Source organism: Cyprinus carpio, chromosome A24 (genome assembly GCF_018340385.1).
Source record: "Cyprinus carpio isolate SPL01 chromosome A24, ASM1834038v1, whole genome shotgun sequence".
In the NCBI taxonomy this organism is placed as follows: domain Eukaryota; kingdom Metazoa; phylum Chordata; class Actinopteri; order Cypriniformes; family Cyprinidae; genus Cyprinus; species Cyprinus carpio.
The window spans coordinates 5,247,023-5,270,229 of record NC_056595.1 but is presented as its reverse complement, the minus strand read 5'-3'; the positions used below and the strand labels follow the sequence as shown (position 1 = coordinate 5,270,229).

The 23,207-nt window shown below is 36.4% G+C and overlaps 1 long non-coding RNA gene across 1 annotated transcript; it reads right to left on the bottom strand.

Moving 5' to 3' along the window:
• Positions 1-4,655: 4,655 nt before the first annotated feature.
• On the bottom strand, positions 4,656-21,798 carry LOC122135319. The gene is made up of 3 exons (XR_006153436.1): positions 21,602-21,798; positions 5,773-5,973; positions 4,656-5,675 (listed from the first exon to the last, which is right to left on the bottom strand). It is a non-coding gene; the product is annotated as an uncharacterized LOC122135319 (long non-coding RNA).
• Between the last annotated feature and the right edge of the window lie 1,409 nt (positions 21,799-23,207).

The following is a 23,207-nucleotide window of genomic DNA, read 5'->3' as shown; positions in this document are numbered from 1 at the left end:
GTTGTGCAAAAGTCTTGGCCTCACTGTGCATGCAGATGTTCTCACACCAACCTGCTGCCATTCCTGATCAAGCTCTGCACTACTGGTGACATGATTCTGTAGCTGACTACTCAGGAGGAGATGGTCCTGGCACTTGCTGGACACTCTGGGACATCCTGAAGACTTCTCTACTGCAGTTGAACCTCTCTCCTTGAAGTCCTTGATGATCCGGTAAATGGTTCTTTCAGGTACAATATTCTTTGTAGCAGTTTCCTTGCATGTGAGGCCATTTTGATACAAAGCGATGAAGGCTGCACGTATTTCTTTGAAGGTAACCATTGTTAACAAGAACACAATGATTGGAAGCACTTTTTCCCTCAATCAGTTTGCTCTTACAATCTATTTAGTATGATAGTACTCATTCACACTTTCATATGTGCTGCTGATATGATTAGTCAATTAATATTAGCTGGTCATTTTGTGTCGGGATCAAAAAACAGTGAAATTATTATTATTATTATTATTTTATTTTTATTTTTTGGCCAATGAAGCTTTTAGCAATTATTTAAAATACATCTGATCACTCTACACAATAATCTAGAAACAATGTGAATGAACACTACAACAGCTTAATCAGCAAAACTTTGCAAAACACAAAATGTATGTAATGCCACATGGCCACGACTGCAGCTAATAAAGATACATTTTTATAAGCTGCAGTGTGCAGGATTTTCTTTTTTTTTTTCTACTTGTCTAAACAATATTAAAACTAATGGAGAAAAACACATAAAATATGCATAGAATCGCATGTCCTTGAACTCCGAAAATAGTGTGTTTGTCAGATCAAATGAATTTGCCATTAAAGCAGCATTTCTCCCTTTGATTTCCAAGAAAGCCACTTATAAGAGCTTCTGACACTCTTTCATTATTCTCCCATTTCTGAGGGATAGGACCGTTCTCCTTCTCATTCTAGCTTCTAGCTCATGCTTCTAAACCTGTACCCCTAACCCTCGATTTCATTAAAGACCAATTTTTACCTAATTATTCATGCACTATAAATCAAGCAGAATGAATCTATCTCAAGGTAATTAATTGAAAATTATTCTTTTTTTTTTTTTTTTCCCAGCCACATATTTGGACATGGTGGAGGAGCAGACCAGGTGATAGATGGAGAACCCAGCGCAAACAGTTTGAGCGAGTCAGATCTTGATTGATCAGTGCCCTCTGGGAGAAGAGAAGGCTGGATCTCACTCCCAGAGCTTGGAGATTAAAGCCTTGACAAGTCCCCATGTCCTTCTCGCTTTCCTCTCAGCCTCCTCTAAAGTCTGACCTTCTTACATGCATCTGTATGATCTTGTCTTGCTACTGGATCAGTGACTTGAAAATTGTCACAGTGTCTTTCATGAGGCCCATCGGTTCTTTATTGGGCCCGTCGGTTTGAATTAAAATGCCTACAATTTATTAGCGGTCCCCACGGTGTGTTTTGTAATTCCTTTAGACATTTTTGTAAGGGTTTAGTTGTGGCCTTAGTGATTTCCCAGTGCGATACTGTAAACCAACATCAAAGGCCGCATTATTCCTTTACACTGATGCCCATATAGAGTGTAACACCTTTTGCATGGATAAAAAAAAAAAACAAACGTTGTGCAGCTGGAGTGATTCTTTTCACCTCTCGCTCTCATTTCTCCTCTTTTGTCTTGAATACTGTCGAGGCTTGACTCCTTAAGGCAAACAGCATGCAGGGATGTTGCGGCGGTGTGTGTGTGTGTGTGTGTGTGTGTGTGTGTGTGTGTGTGTGTGTTTGGAAGGGAGCAGATGTAAGGGTGGGTGTGCATGAGCTGGGAACAGCCAGAATCGGTCTCTCCACTCTGTTCCTCGACTGACCCTGCTATATGACTGCCAAAAGAGTCACCGCATGGGGTCCACTGCAAACAGACATGCATTTCATAAGGGGTTGTCAATGGAGAAAGTTATGGAAGGACATGAAAATACAGCATACTCATATTATTGGCTCTTTACTGGATAAGAATAAATAAATAAATAAATAAATGCTCCTTAAGAATAGGATATTTATTTATTTAATTATTTTATTTATTTGCAGGGCATGTGTTATTTTAGGATGACAGGATTTTAATGGCATGCAAAATAAATAAATAAATAAATATAAGAGTACAAGATTAAATTAATAATATTTTATGTTAAATTGTTAAATGTAAATGTTTTTTTTTTTTAGAATAAAGTCCAAATTACAAGAATAAAGTCATAGCAATATGAGGTTAAAGTTTTAATATTTTGAATTGTGAGTAGTTATGTAATGTGATCTATCTCAGAAAAGACAACAATATAACTGAAGTTAACGAGAGGCATCCCACTTCAACCTTTAGAATGTTTTCATTGCTGTCTTCAATGTTACATACATGTGAAGAATGAAAGCTTGGATGTCATATGGAATTGAGTTTTTTAATTTTTTTTTTTTTTTTTTTTGTAGAGTAGGTGGTGGAATTTTGACATTAATTAATTTTATTCACGCAATAATCTACTTTATTCGCAAAATATTACAATGATTAAACTTGTATAGCTACAACTTTATTCTCAAAATACTATGAAATTAATCTCATATTGCTATGATTTTATTCTCATAATTTTGACATTATTCTCAAAATTGTATGACTTTAATCTTATAATCTTAGATTTCTTTATTCTATTTTGCATGGCACTTAAAATGCCATCGTAGTATGGTGGCTTCCAAGATAACATAAGAAAAAAAAAAGAAAAAAAAAAAAGTAGTTTGAGATTTGTTAAAGACAGTTCAAGTTTTGTGATTTATACAAGCTATATTACCATGATTTTGTAATATAATAAAATTAGAGACAAATAATCCCGGGGAAAGCCCCTCTCCCACAAGATATAAAAATAGCTCTGTTCATGCCCCTCTGTGTCAAAGTTAGGGCACACAGTGGGGTGCATACTTCAAAGCAAGAAGGGAATTCTCCAAAAACAACTGATCGCAATTTTGAATCAACACACCCTTTGAGTCATCCCCTCTCTCAGACTACCATTTCAAAATATTTCCTTTTCCAATTTTCCCCATGATTCATGTGCCAATAACTATTTCAGTTGTTTCATCCCTGTAAAAAAAAAAAACATGTAGAATGTCAAAATATAGAATACAACCTCACAAACATTATTAATTTAAAATCATCCAACTTATCAAACTAAATAAATATGAGCATTAATACTTGAAATCACAGAATTAGCTCTGTATTGTCATAAAGGCATGGTGGCCCCAGACAGAAGCTCTATGCCAGATAAGAGAGAATGCGTGGCAAGAGAGAGTGAGAGAGAGCCAGCAAAGGACCTGCCTATTTTGCTTAACAGTTGGTGGGAAATGAAAATGACCTGGTGGGGTTAAAGGCCAAAAAACATGTCAAGAATTTCCCAGGATACATTTCAAGGGCGACTAGGACAGTGAAAAGGAGGCTCGCTTTCATTTGCGCTTCACAATCAGATGCATGTATTTCAGCATCCCTTAAATGAAAAAAGGAGAAAAGGCTTGTGAGATAGATTATGCTCCATCAATAGAGACAGAAGGAGACAGGGGTTATTGTGTTTTGGCTGATGGGTTTGGGCTGCATTGCACTGTGGGTAAGCAGGCTCTCTGTGGCCTCAGCAGGAAGCTGGCTGCTCTGGCACGTCCTCAGGTGCTGTCACTCTCCCCTCCACCATATTAATTATGGGATAAGGACTCTAATCCTTTGCCTTTGAAGCACCAGGCTGGTTTTGAAGCTGGACTTTGGAGCACACACCCACACACACACACACATATGTTAAATGACTGTGCAAATTGAGGGAAATAAGACACAAACTTTCATTTTCATTTTTTTTTTTTTTTTTTTCATTGGGACTTGCTTAAATTCCCTCAAATTAATCTGTACTGAGCCTCATGTTAACTTAATTAATTTGGTATTTGGTGGATGCCGAGTTAAAACAGAGAATCGGTGATATTCCAAACACTTTTAGCTACATACAGTATTTGTGACCAGTTTACCTCAGTATCCACACAACCTTTCTTCGGGAAACACTACAAACTACAACCTGCTTCCAAATAAAGAAGTATAAAATTAAATGGGCGAGAAAAAAAAGAAAAAAAAAAAACATAGACTTGCACTAAAGATGCTTGGAGCTAGTGAACAACCACCTAGCAACCAGCCAGAACTCCCTAGCAACATCCCAACCCACAACATCCTTACACCACATTTTCTGGAAATTGTCAACAATGATTTTGATTCTATTTTGGATTTGAAGATATAAAACCTTTCCATCATTTTCAAATAAACTAGATTTGTCCTATTTTACCAATCAATTAAAATCCCCATCCCTAAAAATACAAATAATTGCCCACTTATTCACCCCCTATGCATACACAGGATCCCACTAGCAAAACTGATTTTTTTTTTCTATGTTGCATATTGTTTTATAGTTTGTATAGATGTTCCCTAGTTGTGGACTCACTGAACCTACATTTAAATTGATCCCAGGATTAGTGCCTTCTAACTCCAGGCTTCTAACTCCAGGTATCATTATCTTGCAGCTCTGGCTTATAGCCCTAAATAAATTTGTAATTGTCCCGTACTGGTGTGTATTATATTAAAACTACAACATTAATGATGCTTTTTAAATTTTTCATATAGCTAAATGTTATTGGAAAGACAGAAATTCCTCTGAGGGGACATGTAAAGTTTTCAGGTTATGTCATACACAACACTGTTTTGCAGTGGCAAGAAGGCTTTATGAATAGATGCAAAACCCACAAGACCAATCACAATTCAGTATGCCAATAGGTGCAAGGAAAAATACCAATTGGAATTCACTATGCAAATATAACCACGGTGTCATTTTATTGGTTACATTTCACCAGGACCTGCCTATTTTGCTTAACAGTTGGTGGGAAATGAAAATGGCCTGGTGGGGTTAAAGGTCAAAAAACACATCCTATATGCAGTGTCAAGAAGGCTGAATAGATGCAAAACTGAAGAGACCCATCACAGTTCAGTATGCAAACAGAAAAAAATAAATAAATAAATAAATAAATAACTAATCAGAATTCATTATGGAAATATAACCATGATGTCATCTTGATGGTTACATTTTAGCATTGTCAGTCTTTCAAAAAGTCTTAAATGAGCTGTATGCTGGTTTATTTTGTTCTTTAATATTATTACTAAGGAAGTAAATTTGGTCAGTTATGACTTTAAACAATGTGTTCAGATATTTTACAAAACTTAGCCATTTCTAATTGATTTTTTAGCCAAAAGGCATCTCTGAAACTTTTGCCAGGGCTCCTCCTAAATTACAAGGCCTTGCCAGTTTTCCCCGGAAGAAATGGAAACGTCTTAAGACCACATCAAAAGGGATTCCCTGCTGTAGTGCTGGACAACATCGTCAGTGGCCAGGCAAGCCTGAGCTGTGTTCTGTGATGTGAATCAGTGGTAGGCTGCAGTGTGAAGTCTGAGGTAAAGAGAGCAAGTTCTGGTCGTATGCCTCCACAACTCCACATGAAGCCATGGAGAGAGAGTGAAACCTACAGACTGGCTGCTGTTTTTATGGTTGTTGTTTCAGGTGGAGATCCTGGCTAAAGCGGCTGTGGTTTGAATGCTGCCCTCTTGTGCTGGATTCAACATTCCCTGTAGTATGGGCTGTGAAAGGAAGTTTACAACATGTAGGAATTTCCCCATTTCATGATGCTCTTCGTTTTCTACTAAATTGAAGAATTAATACCATTGAGTTGCTTACCAAAATCAAGGTTGCCTTTAACAACATAAAACAACATAAAACTATAAATGTAACATGTTTTACATGCATTGCTATGTTGTTCTCAGTGGTTTCTAGGGCATTATTTACTGGTTGCTGAGGTCTTCTGTGATCTTCTGTGAGGTCTTCTCTGGTCACTTGAATTGGCTGAGGATTGTCTTGAAACTTTACTTGAAATATCCCCTGAAATGTAATACATCAGTCATTTAACGGCACATTTGCATGTTCACGGTTCTCTGATGTCTGTTAATGGTCACACAACATGCAAGTAAATAGATAGAAGTGTTTTATTTAGAATTTCTAGCTGGACATTAAAGTGGACTCAAACCTGTTTTTATTTGTGATAGTCTCAGTCCACATTTCATTCACACTGGTGTTCACACCCTATCATATTAAATAATAATAATAATAACATTATTATTATTATTATTATTATTATTATTATTATTATTATTATTATTATTATTATTATTATTATTATTATTATTATTATTAACTATAATTGTGAAAGTTGAGACAAATAAATTGTTGCATAATACAACTGTACAGCAAAATAAATTAATATTTGATCACTTATTATTTTACATTACAAGTAATACTATTAATATTTATGTTTTAAATTCTTCACTTTCAAACGTTCAAACCCTTAAGCTTTTAACATTGTAAATCATGTTATTTTGGTGGACTATTGGTGAAATTCAGTAAACTTTGGTTGACAAAAAGGATGGAAATAATGTAGTCTAAAACATTCAGTGTATCAGACTATACAACTGAATTGTATCTTGAAAATCTAGTTAAGTGCCCTAGCTTTGTTAAATAGTAGAGCAAATAATAGTGATTATAGTAAAAAAAAAAAAAAAAAAAAATGTAATGCATTATTTATTTTATTTTTTTTATTTATTTATTTATTTTTATTTCATTTTTTCCTTTCATAAAATTAAAGTCCCTTGTGATTTTTACATTATTTTCTTTTGTGTTCCACAGAATAAATTAAGTTATACAGTTTTGGAATAACATGACGTTTCCATTTTTGTGTGAACTCTCTTTAATTTACTTATTATTATTATTATTATTATTATTATTATTATTATTATTATTATATTTTGTCTTAAATTTTCTTCAAATATGTGATTTCAATTTCACTGTTGTCTTCATCCTATTAACATGTTTGCCGACAAAACAATCAATGTGGCTGTATTAACCACCAAAGATTATTTTGAATTTCAAAGAAAAGCAGACGTTATGTACGAAGAAAGACACACAGAGAAGGAGAGGAATAAATGACCTGTCGCTTTCATGAGGCCAAGAAAGAAAAAAAAAGGCAGGTGGAAGAGAGGAAATAATTGTTTGATCTGTCCTTTGCCTGTCGCTGCCCTAATCACTCAAGACTGATTCAGAAAATGCAGGCTTGAATGTCAGAGGGCCACCTGCGGAGAGCTAGTCCGTTTCCCCTGCTCTGTGCGCCCATAGCCTTGTAATCACCACTCTTTCTCTCTGCACTGACTTGGCACTCTACAGCCGCCTTGATTGAGCACCTCAATCTAACAAGGTATCCACCAGTCCTGCCAGACGCTTGCGGACGATTGAAGATGCCCCTGATGATCTCAGAGCAGCACTTTTCCACTGTAAACTCCACCACCTTAAAGTCAAAAACCATGAACCATAAAGACAGAACTGATGCTTTATGCCCTGACAGGGGTCATGCAAAATTAGTCATATTTTGACAAAAATCTTAGACACTATTTTAATATTATGAATGTAATAATAATTCAAAATATTTACTTTTGTGTTTCATAGAAGAAAGTCAAACAGGTTTTATTATTATTACTATTATTATTATAGGTGCTGAAATGTTTTGTTTAGGTTATACGTTCTGAAATATACAGTATATTGTATATTGCATTTGATCCTTGTATGTCAAAAGATGCATTTATTTATTTACTTAAGTAATACTATAATCTATTAATATATATAAAAAGTGATAATAATAATAATAATAATAATAATAATTTTATATATATATATATATATATATATATATATATATATATATATATATATATAACTACTATAATGCATCCAGTGTCATTTTCAGACAATAATAAGAACCCAGAAAATAAAAGTAATCAATGTTGCCAAACTGCTGAATGCCTCTATCATCATTATTTATGCGGCTGAGTGTGCAAAATATGTTCTACAATATCTTGTACAGGAAGGAGTTTGGTGAGAAGTTGAAACTCCCCTGTGATTTCTGTGCCTATTCCCGCTGCCCCCATGTCACTGCTCTGAAGGTCCCACGGGGAATGTCCCTTTAGATGTCTCATAAAGACCTCTCACCCCACAACAGGACTAATTGTTTTCAGGCATGCATGTTTGAGTGACAAGGGTCTTGCTGCTTGCAGCTTGCAGAGTGCAGAGTCGCTGGTCTGTAGCATGTATCATTTCAAGGGTCATTGTATGAAACAGGTGCTTGTTCTAGTCTGACAAAAATGATTTGGGTTTAGTAAAACCATGTTTTTGTACTTATCACAGCACTGAGACTTATAGAGACTTATTAGGGAAATAATGTGTTTCAGTTTAAAAAAAAATGGGCCATCTTAAGATTAATTTTTGACATACCTTGACCTTGTGCACAAAAGAGTGAAACTACTACTGTGCTCAGTATTTTAGATTTGCTCACTTTTTGGCTATTATTTGTGCACTAAAACATAAAAGATTTGATCATCTAGCCTTGAAAGAAAGATGATGTCATTATGATGAAGGTTTTGATGTATCAAAAAATTGATTGGTTTAAAAGTGCAACAGATTGAAACATAATGCTGGGACACAAATTCAAATAAGACATTGTCAACTAAAGAAGAAAATACAAATACACAACCCACACATACATACAGTTACTCAATTTATGTTGCCAGAACGTTTTGCATGTGTATATGAGGGACACCTGATTTGTAAAATGTCCATGAATGTATTTAAAAAGATTTCAAATGTTATCTGTGCTCTGTTTTTATTATATTCTTGTCTCTTCAAAAAGTCGGCTATATAACATGATGGAAACAGCAATGGTACTCTTGTGGCATGCCACTAAAATTTATGATCAATTATGGCTTTTCTAAAGCTGGATTTAACATGTCATATATGTCACGCTTCTCTGGGAAATAATGACTTTGAATGGATTTCAGAAAGTTGAAATTTATCCTCCTATTGCCCTGGGTTCCTTAAAGCTTATATCCGTTCCCTGCTTAATATAATACTGTTGATTTAACAATGATGTATGTGAGCCTTCGGGCACTTTTTTCTTCCTTTTGGAGATTAATAGATGGTTTTGTAGGGTGCTACATTATTCTGGTGGGCTTGACTGAGTGATAGACCCACGATATGGCGGCGAGTCCATCAACAGCAGTTATATTCAATTTCTGAGGGGAGCATATGTCACATGGGACAGGTAGCATTAACACAATGAAACAGACTTAAGTCACTGTTAAGTCACTGTAAAGCAGTGCAGGTCATATATAACCGCACTTTTGACATCGCCTTTTCCGTAGTGGCTGCTATACCTTTACCTCAGCACATAATATGACGGGGCATTGATTAATTGTACATTTAAGTGGATGCACACCCCTCCTCTCTATAATAAATTATAGTCATTAATCAATAAAGCACGGTGTAATACTGGGACTTGGGGGACATGCTGCTTTCTAATAGAACGCTGAAACACAAGGCTGGTCCTCTGCTGGCAATGACCACTCAAGAAAAGACGTTCTACGCCTGCCTCCATCCAATTAAACTAGATAATTAAAGAACATCCTTAACTTTGATAATGGGATTTGCCTTTCAAACTATTCCACCCATAAATTTTTGATGGTCAACAATTTAGGAGCCTTTTTGCAAAGACCTATAGTGTAAATGCTTTTAATGAAGTATAGTGAAATCTCAAGAGTGTATGTTCAAATACGTATGATCGTATATGATAAATGAAACAGACAGATGTACAGAACACCAGCAATGATACAGCACAAATGTTTGGTCTCTCTCAGTGGTACATCACAATATAGCAAGGACCTATGGGAGCACAGATGTTTTTCCTCAGAAACACAGAAGGTGGGAACAGGGACATGAAAAATTGTTTCCATAACAAAAAAAATAAATAAATAAATAAATAAATAAATAATAATAACAATAATAATTTAAGATTTAATTGTAATCACACAAAAATCTCTTTTACCTCACGAAAGAGCCCAGAGTTCCTAATAGGTCAAATATAAACACAGCACGAAAGTATAACTTTGATACTTTATGTAGTTTATATGTTAAGCATTCCTGATTGTTTCTATATTTGCTTATATTATTTAACATTTTTGGTTAGCTATCCCTGAAAAATTAAATAAAACATCATTAAAACTTTGTATTAAATTCATCATTAAAAGCATGTTGAATTGATTAGGTCAAAGGCATCATATATACAGTATATATATATATATATATATATATATATATATATATATATATATATATATATATATATATATATATCCAATATATATATATATCCAACATAGTTTAAAATAATCTAAAATAATCTAAACAGAACAAAATAGTAATATCACAATTTTTTCTCTGCAATATAGTGCATGTTTAAATGATAAAATAAAAAATCAGCTTATTGTATAAACCCAAACATTATAAAGAATATAGTTTTCCAAATAATTTTAGGATAACATCTGATAACAAGGTTGATACTTAAATGAAACAACTGGCAGCTTCATTATTCTCCAGAGCTATGAAAGGGGAACCTCTAAGCAATATAATAGATTTTTTCCTCTGGGCTTCCATGAAATAAAATGGCATTTATACTTATCAAAGCAAACTAAATAACCAGGCTTTTCATCAACACAAGTTCAGTCATGGGAATATAAATGATCCTGGTGATTTGATTCTGCCTAATGGAGCTGGATATATTAACTATGCTGAAACCAGGAAAGAATAAGAAAATAAAAGAAAAAGATAAATAGATAATAATGCTAAGAAAAAAAAAAAAAAACAATTAAGTACTTCAGCATTGGATAAATGACTTGTAATGTTTGCCTGGCTACCTGAAAAGCACTTTCTCCATCTAATGCCGTCTGAAGCTGTCACAGTTTCGTACCGCTAGTCCATTTGATTAATGATGAGCTGTGGGCACAGCTAGCAGCTAAAGTCTCAATTATGAAAAGAAAAAAAAAATAAATAATAACAAAAATAAATAAATAAATTAAATAAACCACAGTAACTAGTGCAATGTTGCTGATGCCTTTATTCCACTGACAGCAGTGAAAAATCATAACATTTCTAATCAGGGTAAAATCGTTCATCATTCATTTATTGACATTTCTGAACATGCCCTTTGTGTCTATCTTTTCCTTCTTTCTGACTTTCACGCCACCCTTAAACCAGATCCTGCAAAGATTGATTCTTCAGTCCCTCTGTTTTCCTCTCACTCCTTCCAAAGTCTATTAAAGTTCAGCTTTAATTATTAATTTGAGGGTCATGACCCTGTCCAGCCCCATTGTTATTATTATTATTATTATTTTCCTGCAGTTTAAGACAATACAAGAAAATTAATAAAGCCTGTAACAATTTCCAGATGAATGTTCTAGTGCTGGATGTTGATTGGTCAATACAGCAATCCAGTCATGATGTAAAACACTGATTTTATGAAAAAAAAAAAGTGTGTGTGTGTGTGTGCATATACACAGTATATATATATATATATATATATATATATATATATATATATATATATATATATATATATATGTATATAAAGAAAGTGACGTGACATACAACCAAGTATGGTGACCCATACTCAGAATTCGTGCTCTGCATTTAATCCATCCAAAATGCACACATACAGCAGTGAACACACACACACCAGGAACACACACCCAGGGCAGTGGGCAGCCATTTATGCTGTGGCGCCCGGGGAGCAGTTGGGGGTTCGGTGCCTTGCTCAAGGGCACCTCAGTTGTGGTATAGGAGACAAACTTGCTAACCACTAGGCCATGACTTCCCCAGCAGTGAATATATATATAAACAAAGCAAACTAAAATATTTTGTCAATGAAATAAAGTTATTATTATTATTATTATTTTTAATAATAAAATGGCAATTTTTGTTCTAGGCTTGATTGTGTTTATGGGGTGCAGTCTAACATGTGCTTCTTTAATAAAAAAAAAAAAAATACAAATTTTTCATATAATTTACCTTTATTTCACACTACTCTGTCCCTTCTCTAAAAAAGGGCCTGATCATTTCCTTATTTTATGAAGAACCTCCCTCAGAAATAGGCGATGGGCTCTGATTGGTTAACTAGTCCAGTGTGTTGTGATTGGCCAAACTGCCTCTAGTGCGTCTAAACGTCCCGCCCCTCACCTCAGCGGCATGTTCTGCGGTTGTATTGTAAACAACGGTGTCGTTAATATCACTTATCAATTTGAGCCCAATTGAGAAGTAGAGGATATTATTGAAGAGGATCGTGCAGAACCTGTGCAAGCATGGCTTTTAATGGTAGGCCTAAGTTTTTTTTGTTTGTTGTTGTCTCATACTTTTAGATACGTTGTTATTTGTAAATGCTACTGCTTATGTTAACTTTTAATATACGGTTTTATCCTGATTACAGCTTTCATACAGTATGGCAACTGCACGCCCGTCCATGTTTAATGAGAGAGAGAGAGAGCGAGAAAGAGAGAGAGAGAGAGAGAGAGAGAGAGAGAGAGAGAGAGATGCAGAGTAGGGGGATGTGTGGAACAGTATTAAGAACCGCTGCTTTAGAACATTGATTTGGAAACTTCTGAATCCAATAGAATCATTAGAAAACTGAATCGCGATTCATATATGAACAGATTTTTATATGCAGCTCTAGCTCGCCCTAGCATGGCCTTGCCCCCTTTTCTGCCTTTTCCCGAGGGCAGGTTTTATTTGGGTTTGTGATGTCATGAACCCAGGAAGTAGCTACTTGTAGTCCCTACCAGCCGTTTTTGTAGGCATTAAACTGCCAGAATCTTAAAAGACGATATCTCCGTTTGCATTGAACTTATAGCTTCGTAACTTTGCAGATATTGATTATGCTCAAAAAGCAACATTAAACACTAACGTTAAAAAAGTGAAATCGCAATGAACCACCTCTTTAAAATAAGAATTTCTGAACATTGACTCTCAGTCTTTATTCACCTGTTTCGCAGCTTCTCAGTAAAATTCATGAAAGTATTTATTGTAAATTACTTTGCTAATGTCATATAATAGCATAGTTTAATAATAGTGGGGCACATTGTAACACACTGTTACAAAATTCCCTATACTAACTGAAATTTGAAACTAGTTAGTGCCTTCTGCTAGTTAGTGAAGCATTAAAGAAGTATCTAAACTGCTAAATTACAGATTGGAGATTTAAATAACAGCAGATTTGTCTCATTTTAAATAAACAAAATTGAGATGAACCAGAAATTTACTTTTGCTATGGTTAAATAATTGTTCTTCAAAAGATTTTTTGATTTTTGGCACAATAAATAGTATAGTAAATACGGTAAATTGTGTTATGCTATCATGTATCAGATGTTTAAACCATGGGCCCGCTCTTCGTACCTCGCTTAATACATCTGAGATGATTTGAAAGATGCCAGATCTTCTAATCGTTATAACTGATCTATGGCTAATTTGGTTCTTCAAAGAAATTTGCGGATTTGATTAAAATATCTGGATTAAGCTGTCAAAGATTACTGTGTGTTTTCGTGTTCCCCGAAAAGGGCATATGTATCAATACTCGAAACCACGATCAGCAATGCAGTGATTAGCTGGAGGCAAGACAGCAACATAATGACATCATATAATTAAAAAAAGACACCTGATGAAACTTGACAAATTTCTGGACCTTAATAAGTAAAAAACCAACTGAACAAAACTACATAAATGTTATAATAGATAAATTAAATGTGCAAAATTTTTATTTATTTATTTATTTTTACATAATTCCCATTTTTTAATATTCACAATTTCTAGTATTTGTACAGGCTTTACCAATTTTATTTCAGTGATGTAGTATCTTTTGAAGCAGATTTGTTATCTGACAGCATTAATTAAAGTTTCTTAAGGGTCAAGATCAAGTTATCTGCATCTCCTGCGCTCCTTCAAGCCACTCCCTTAATAGCTGACACCACTCAAATTAATGTACTCATTCCCTAAAGGAGGGAACAGAGACGTCATGTTGGTGAATGACGAATTGGGAATCTCGCTAGAGAGACCAATCTACTTCAAGTGTAAACTAAACGAGCCAATGCATATTGGCATGCGATGATTGCATTCAGCTGCCACTGATCGTGGCGCAAGTATAAATAGGCAGCAGATGCACCGCATACTCAGGTTTTTGCTGAGGAACTGAGCCAGTGGTACAGCAGCCGTGGCGACGGGACTTGACGTGACTTGACGTGTTTGTTCCCTCCTTCAGGGAACGAGGGTTACAATAAGTAACCAAGATGTTCCCTCTCAGTCGGTCACTTTCAACGTCACGTCGTTTAGATACTTCTTTAATGCTGACCGACGAATTGGAATCCCTACCAAAGCGCCATGGATGCTGCTCCTTCCAGTGTCCTGTGCGAGCCTCTTGCGCCCCCTTTTCGGCATAGGTCAGGGCTTGCAACAAGAAGGCCAGTCACTGTTGTCATAGCACTAGCCACTCAGTGAGATTTGATAACACTGGGAAAACGTAACCATTCCACTTGGAACGGTAACGTTATGGGAGCCCCATCCTTCCCTAAGGAGGTTTCGAAAGCACTTACACATATGAACTACCGTTTAGGTGCATATGGAAGATTAGAGGTGATTTTAACCCTCTTGGAAATGGCAGAAGTCTGCAGGGGAAATATGAGCTCTGAGGCTATACCGTGGACTTTACACATATGGGATCCGCTTAGGTCTCTACATATGGAACCCAGCCCTCTACCGGTTCTCATGCATTCATATAGTGAGGGCCTGGTGCCAGACGTTCCACCACGTCTGGCTGTCGTGAGGATGGATGAGCTCGACAGGGTCTACAGTACGTAGTCTAGAGCAGTTATAGCAAACCGACACTAACCGGGGCCTCTCAGTGCTTCTACCCATTTGAGGTGAAAACACAGGATGAGACCGGCTCCACACAAAGGCTATAGAATCTAGCAAATGTGTTGGGAGTCTCCAGCCCGCAGCTCTACAAATATCTGCAAGTAAGTTGCCACAAGCAACTTGAACGGGCAGGGCCCACCCTGTGCCTGATAAGCGAAAGTGAAGGCATCCACTATCCAGTTGGCCATCCTCTGCTTAGAGATGGCATTCCCCTTCTGTGATCCTCCATGGCAGACAATGAGCTGGTCTGAGGTCCTGAAGCTTTGTGTCCGGTCTACGTCGCACCTCAAGGCTCGGACAGGACAAAGCAAAGGTAGGGATGGGTCTGCCTCCTCCGGGGGTAGCGCTTGCAGTCTCACCACCTAATCCCTGAAGGGAGTAGTGGGAACCTTGGACACATAGACGGGCCGGGGCCTCAGGATTACCTGGGAGTTGGCCGGCCCAAACTCTAGGCACGATGCGTCGACCGAGAATGTGTGCAGGTCCCATATCCTCTTGATGGAGGCCAGTGCAAGCAGGATCAGAGTCTTCATTGATAGAAACTTCAGCTCAACTGCCTCCAAAGGCTCAAATAGGCCCTGCCGTAGTGCTTTAAGCACTAGAGAAAGGTCCTAAGAGGGTATAGAGGGAGGCCGTGGAGGATTTAGCCTTCTCGCCCCCATCCAGGGATCAGACCCTAAGGGAGCCCCTCTCTGAGTCAGTAGATCCCTTCCTCAGAGAAAAAATCTGATGAATAGGGGGCCATGCTTCCCTACTGCACTACTTGCAAAGGCCTTCCACAGGGTCATGGTTAGCAGCAATCGCAGAGTCAATTCCAAAGACTTTTCTGACAGGGAGGAGTTGGCAGGCATGTTGTGACATGCGAAGGGACAGACCACCTTGGGCGCAACGGTTGCAGTCTGCACCACTTTTGTAAGCGCCCTTTGAGAGGATCAAGGCATGTAATTGGCAACTCTAGGCAATGACCCAGTGCAGGGACCGTCCAAGCCAAACTGCAAGCCTGCAGGACCTTGTAACCACAGTATGCCTGGTATAAGGGCTGCCCGGTACTGTGTGAGGTTTGCAAGGTTCAAATGACACGCAGCATCCAAGATTGGCTGCAGCTTAACCCACAGCCTGCTTTGAACTTGGGTACAATGAAGTAAGGGCTGTAAAACCCCCATCTTCATATCGGCTGGAGGGACCCGCTCTATTGCATCCCCAGTTTGCCAGTAGGACCCTGTGATCTCTGGACGAGCAAGACTGGGGTTGAGAATGCATCTGCTCTCAGGGGAACCTCTCAACTGAAGTAAAGTGGATGCCCCTGAACTGGGTAGGGCAGGAAGACACCAGATCCAAACTGAACCCAGTGCTCACAAAAACCAAACCAGTTGAACCAATGAAAACACGAAAATACCCAAAGAGATGCACAGGCTCGCAGATACACCCTGCCCAGGCATCTTGTTGACGATTGGCACCAATGGAACCACCTACTTACCCACGGTGATGCAGTGAAGGGGAATGCAGGGACCCTGCCCAGGCATCTTGTTGCTGGTCCGAAGCAAGGTCAGCGTGTGTGCAACACTTACCTGCGTTTGGGCAAAGGGTGCATGAGTAGTACGTTTGATCGCACTCTCGAAACACCCACAGCTTCTTACTGGCTACAAGAAGACTGAGGCGCTGCAGCCAGCGGCTGGGTGGAGGCAGCAGCTGCATGCCTGGGCAGGATGTGTTTGATGGACTCTGTCTGCTTCTGTGCTGTCTGCTTTTCCACTGCGTCGCAGAAGAGGCCGATCTGGGACACGGGGCATTTAGGAACCGCATCTTATCAGTCTCCCTCATGTTGGCCAGACACAGCCAGAAGAGACTGCGCTGTGACATTTGTCGCTCGTAGTACATAGTGTGCGGGAGGGGAGCGACCGCTTGACCTGCCATGTGGCAGCAGTATTCAGACACAATTCAGAGACTGCGCTGTGACATTTGTCGCTCGTAGTGGCCCGGGAGGGGAGCGACGGCTTGACCTGCCATGTGGCAGCAGTATTCAGACACAATTGCATCGCAACTGACCGCTTCCACTGGAGGGATCTCCAAACCACTCAACATGAGAAGAACCACCACTGCTGAAGCTCCGTACCGCCAGCACCAGAGCTTCCCAAGAGTGAACTCTCCACAAAGCATTAGACAGGAGCAAAACTAAACAACCACTCGGCTTCGCAAAAAGCTGAGTATGCGGTGCATCTACTGCCTATTTATACTCACGCTGTGATCAGTGGCAGCTGGATGCAATCATCCCATGCCAATGTGCATTGGCTCGTTTAGTTTTACACTCAAAGTAGATTGGTCTCTCTAGCAAGATTCCCAATTCATCGGATCACCGAGGTGACGTTGAAAGTGACTGACTGAAAGGGAACTGGCTGTGTCTATAGTATTATAGATTATATTATAATATTTTTAAATTAATTTTTAAATTGTTATTATTTTAAATTATTGTCTCCAGATTAGTAGGGTACTCTTGTAATAAATAAAAGTGGGATAGATTTAGAATATCAATTTCACTTAAAAAGATCTAATCCTGATTATATGAAATAAGCCAGCTACCGAGCAGGTGTAAGCTTACGAACCTGTTGCTATGACAGCAAGTCCAGAATGAGCTTCGAAGAACCAAATAATCCCAAAATCATGACAAAAATCGTCAACAATCAAATCCAGCTAAGTGAGGTAGCGACGTACGAAGAACGGGCCTCAAGTGCATTACAACTAACCCCATGTTAATTTGAGCCCCTCACAACTCTATCCAATGGTTGTAATGATGTTGTGTCAGCCAGTTGTTCAACAGACCCCCCCCAAAAAAAAGAAGATAAAAAAAAAATCATACAACTATTTGCAAAATGACTTGATCTAGTCCCTTTATACAGTACATGCCATAGTAAATATGATGATGGCGTATAGCAGCTGAATAAGGTCACCAGTGCTGTGTTTGAGTGCTCAATATGGTTGCATTCACACAGTCTGGCTACTGACGTGGAGTGACAACCACATTCTACAGCCCATCTCACGCACTTGTCACAATTTTCAGGGCTAAAAGTTGGATTTACTACCTAGATTTTGGCAGGCATGTCAAGGCATATCACTACTTCCTTCCAGGTATTAATCAGGTCTAACACAATAAATAAATAAATAAATAAATACATAAATAAATAAATAAAAACTGGATTGGCATCGTTTACTCGTTCATACAGGAGCTTATTATATAAAACATTTATTAAACTAATCAGCTATTCAATTTAAAACTGTTTTGACAATTTAGTTGAATAACTGAATTACCAAAGACAAAGCAAAATCTTATAAAAATATAATAATAATAATAATAATAATAATAATAATAATAATAATAATAATAATAATAATAATAATAATCTGAAATGTACATTTAGTCTAAGACATATTCAGTTGCCCAAGTATGTCATAATGTATGGCCTATGTCATAAAAGCAACACTGTGAATTCAAATGTAAGTATTTCACTCAATTAGCCTTAGCTTTAGCCTAAAGTTTTTAGATTTTAGGCTAAAGCTAAGGCTAAATGAGTGAAATACTTACATTTGAATTCACAGTGTTGCTATCATGACACAGGCCATATATTATGACATACATGGGCATTGAATATAAGTCATACACTATATATATATATATATATATATATATATATATATATATATATATATATTGTACAGAATATAGAATTGTTGGAACCCTTGGTAAACATGATCAAAGAAAGCTGTGAAAAATCTTCATTGTTAATCCTTTTGATCTTTTAATTAAAAACAAAATATATAATAATCACAAAAAACTAACGTTTCATTGGAGAATAAGAATTTAAAATGGGGGGAAATATCATTATGAAATAAAGATTTTTTTTTTTTTGTTTGTTTGTTTGTTTGTTTTTTTCCTCAAATACACGTTGGACACAATTGCTGGTACCCCTATAAATTCTTATGAGTAAAATATATCTGAAATATATTCCCATTTAAATTTACAATTTTGAGCACACCGGGGTGATTTTGAACATGAAATTATCCAGCCATGGTTTCCTTTTTCACAGAAATATAAATAGGAAGGAAAACAAAGGCCAAAATTAATCACCCATCACAATCAGAAAAAAACAAAAACAAAAAAAAACTAATAATATATTTCTGATGTGCAGCACAAGGTAACTGAGCTTCACAAATTAGAAAGTGGCTTTAAGAAAAGAGCTAGAGTACTGAAAATTCCCATTTCCACTATCAGGGCAATGATTAAGAAGTTCCAATCAACAGAAAATGTTATGAATTTGCCTGGAAGAGGACATGTGCATTATCCTCCTAATGCACAGTGAGAAGGAGAGTTTGAGTGGCCAAAGACTCTTCAAGAGTCACTGTTAGAGAATTGCAGAAAAGTTTCAGGGTCAGAAAACTTAAAAAAAAAAAAAAAACCAGCACAAAAACAGCACCATACATCACCACATGTTGTTTGGGAGGGATTCAAGAAAGAAATCAAGAAAATAAAATGCTTTCACCAAAAAACAATCTCTGACATATTTAGTTGTCAGACACGACTGGAACTTCAAATGGCACTGGCTTCTATGGGCTAAAAAAATTAGCTTTTTGCAGCAAACCCTCAAGATGGGTTTGGTGCACACAGGGATAAAAAGTACCTCATGTGTACAATGAAATATACTGCTGTATTTTTAATGTTGTGGGCCTATATTTCTGCTGTAGGTCACTGACACCTTGTTTAGATACATGGCATCATCGATTCTATCAAATACCAGATAAAAAATCAGGCAAAAAAAAAGCATTTATACAGTATATTCAGGATTTATACATATTTTCAGATTTCATGACATGCATTTATATCAATGATTTGAATTTATATATTCAGACTTATAACTTATATTCAAATTTATATCTATATATTCAAAATGCACATTTATATATTCAGAATTATAAATATATACTCAGATTTACATCTATATATTCAGATTCATAACAATATATTCAGATTTACATCTATATATTCAGACATAAAAAATATATATTTAGATTTACATTTATATATTCAGATTTACATCTATATATTCAGATTTTTATATAATTATTTTTATTTTCATTGTTTGCTTGTACAATGTCTGCTGAAAAAAATAATTCTCAGTCTCAGCAATTTGGTAAATGGTTGAACTATATATATATATATATATATATAATTTTTATTTTCATTGTTTGCTTGTACAATGTCTGCTGAAAAAAAATAATTCTCAGTCTCAGCAATTTGGTAAATGGTTGAACTATTTGAGTGGATTAAAATAAGTTTGTAGAAGAAGATGAGTGAGTTTAATACGCACTGGAGGCTAAAGGAAAGATTCTATTACTGTATGTAGAAATTACCTCATAAAGCAACTAATATGGCAATTTAGGGAGCAATTTTTAATAAGACTTTTATGATGCACGGTTGTAGTTATGCTAATGAAGTTGTCATTTTACTTACGTTCTGCCCTCAATACTGGCCTCATATTTCAATTTCAGTAGATTAGTGGTAGCTAACTGTTACTAATGAATTTCATTAATGCAGTGAATACAAAGCCATGATATTCATACCAGGATTGCTCCATTCTCATCTTTTGTGTGCCATATGTGCAGATAGAATAATGTTTATGGGATTATAAAGTGCACTGTGGTACATTGTTATTGGAGTTGCTCTCTTGGATACAGGACCTTTTCAAATCCAAGAAACAGCAGGCTGCACTGCAGTTCTTACTTTATTGCAAAGTACCAGAAATAGTTCATCTGCTACCTTTGACTGTGGTGTTGGAAAAACATTTGAAGTATTGGCAAGTGAATAATGATTATTCTTCTCTATCAATACTATTTCCAGAAACAGAATCGTCCTCTTTCAGATGAATAGTCTTACAGAACGATCTGGTTTATTCCTTTGACATTTCTCATAGCAAGTTCCTTTAGAGCCTTTAAAGTGTATTTAAGTTGCATATAAGTGCATTGCATATTGTCATAAATATATGCCAGTCAGTAAGGTTTATATTTATTTTATATTATTATCATTCTTTTTTGTTGTTGTCATTGATATTATCATGCATAATACTGTAATTTCACAATACCTCAAATTTTTTGTGACATAAATCAAGAATTCACAAAAAGCCATTGGTAATACTCAGTGATATTGTTTTTTTTTTTTTTTTTTTCTCTCACTCAAAAATGGTTTAATTTACTGGAGCATGATTTCATTAAAGAAGTGATGAAATCAGATGAAAAGTGAAATGAAGGAGATGGAAGTGAAATGGAGTCATATTTCAAGATATTGTCTCATATATATATATATATATATATATATATATATATATATATATATACACACACACACACACACTATATGACATTATCTTGGAATATGACTCCAAGAGTATTTTACAACTGTACTCACAATTGCGACTTTGCTTTTCAAAATGGACTTAATATATTTTAATGGGTATTAACACATGGTGGATGTATGAAAACGTGCTGGACTGTCGCAATGATATCTATGTGGTACCTTTTCTTATGTTTTCGTGCAACATTGGAACTAAACATGCTCTCGGAATCTATCATTGTAAAGGAAATCTTTAAATACAAATTGCAGCAATTTAACAAGACCTAATCCTGCTTTACTTACCTCTCGCAAAGTATCATGATTACCACTTTGATTGTTTGGTCTGGTTTAAGACTGAGGAAATGCATTGTTACAGAACTCTGGTCAGCCAGAGCGAATCAATGCTCATTGCCGACACCAGGTGAAGTAATTTGCTGTTGAATGTGCTCAGTCATTTCAGGGTGAACACTCAATTTGCCCTGATGAGTTGAACCCTTTAATCTCCGGCAGTCCCTCAAGTACAGAGCTGCTAAATGCTCTAATAAGGGCAGACAGATGTTGTGGGATCTGCTTTGATTCTTTTAATTGCTTTTTCTCTTATTTTACCCTTTTTGCACTCAAATCTCTTTGTGGTGTACTGTATAATATGTTTCATACACTTATTATTTTGTTTATACTTTAATTTACAGTGCATTGTTGTTGACAGACTCTCGGAATATAATTAGGGAATACAGCACACCTCACTCCAGCTGAGGACAGCCCCTGAGGAAGACAAAATACAAGACCAAATGGTGTTTTTTTTTTTTTTTTTTTTTTTTTTTTTTTAAGAGAATCTTGATGCATCATTATCTCTTTTAAACACTGTATAGGTATTGTGGCAAAACTAGGTAAATCTTGTCAAGAACTGGAAACTGTGTTTTGGAAAATTGATTTAAAATCACAGGATTATAACATCACAAGGGAACTGACACTAAGCTATCTCTCAAACTGTCAAAATGAAACCACAGATTTAATGAGATATTGAGCTCTGCGCAAAATATAATTAAAAATTATGACATGCAGAGCTAAAATAATGTGTATCCCTATAGTATTACTACAATAAAACCAAGAATGAGAATTGATATGCCATAACATTTAACACATTTTTTTTCCCTTTTTTTTTTCTTTTTCCAGGTTTACATGTAATATGTATCATAAACATGGCAGATGAGAAAAAGTCATGTGACTAAACAGACAAAGTAAACACTTTTTTTTCATTCATTAAATATTAAAGTTTAAATGTGTTATATATACAGTATATATATATATATATATTACCCACCCTGTAAAAATCCACTTTGTAGTCGTTTATCGTCCCCCAGGTCAACTAGGAAACTTCTTGGAGGAGTTGGATGTGTTTCTATCAAACTTTCCTGAGGATGGTACTCCTCTGGTACTGTTCTGTGACTTCAACATCCACCGAGAAAAACCTCAGGCTGCTGACTTCAACACTCTGCTCGCCTCATTTGATCTCAAAGGGTTAGTTCACTCAAATATTAAAATTATGTCATTAATGACTCACCCTCATGTCGTTCCAAACCCGTAAGACCTCCGTTCATCTTCGGAACACAGTTTAAGATATTTTAGATTTAGTCCGAGAGCTTTCTGTCCCTCCATTGAAAATGTCCAAAAATAACAAAAATGACGACTTTATTCATCATTGTCTTCTCTTCCGTGTCTGTTGTGAACGCGACTGCTGTGACTGTTGACGTATGACGCTGCTGACGTGTTTTCTGGTGTGCCCCATAATAAAGAAAACACGTCAGCAGCGTCATACATCAGCAGCGCCACTGAACGCTATCACAACAGACCCGGACGAGAAGACAATGCTGAATAAAGTCATAATTTTTGTTATTTTTGGACTAAAATT